The following is a 757-nucleotide window of genomic DNA, read 5'->3' on the forward strand; positions in this document are numbered from 1 at the left end:
ACCAAGCCATTTTAACCACCTAGAGAACCTCAGGGAATTCTTGTTCTGAGCTGACCCAGCGGGTTTTCAGAGAAGGTGAATCCCACGGGTGGACCGCCATATGGCTCAGGTGCTGCAGCTGGTGGGTTCGAACGTGCTCAACCCCTTACCGTTAGGCCAGCTGTAGATGTTACTCGAGCACGAATTGCTGGTGGAATGTAAATTTTGAGAGTCCTTTGGGAAAGCAGGTCAGAAATGTTGGGTGCCCTGCAATTCAGAGACTCCTAATGACCCGTGAGCAGCTGGGACCTCCCTGCTCCACCTCCTCCTCTCCGCTAGCCCACCTGTATTAGCCGCCCCCTCGGTGAGGGTCTTCTCTCTCTTGCCGACCCTCTTGCTGCCTTTCCCAATGTTACGGCTTTTCCCAAGGTCTGGCCTCTCCTGATAAAACATGCCCAGAGTGCATGAGACGAAAATCCAGGAATGGCTGTTAAAATTGTAATATGTACATGAGCAGTGACATCACCATCTTTCTTCTCGAAATCTCCAGGAACTGAAAAAGCGTAGGCAAGGTGTGCACAACAGGTGTTTCTAAGGCAGAAGGTGGTATTGGGAGTAACTCGACTGATGATTCTGAACAGGGATACGGCTGTGACACTGCGTTACCTAAATCCAAATGTGCTCAACCAGGAGAAGATAACATAGATGAATGGGACCTTCTAAGACTCAAATCCCTATGCACATCCAAAAACTTCTCCAGTAGGGTAAAAAGGGAAGC

This window comes from Elephantulus edwardii, unplaced genomic scaffold (genome assembly GCF_000299155.1).
Source record: "Elephantulus edwardii isolate Elephantulus edwardi_28Jun2011 unplaced genomic scaffold, EleEdw1.0 scaffold00055, whole genome shotgun sequence".
NCBI lineage: Eukaryota > Metazoa > Chordata > Mammalia > Macroscelidea > Macroscelididae > Elephantulus > Elephantulus edwardii.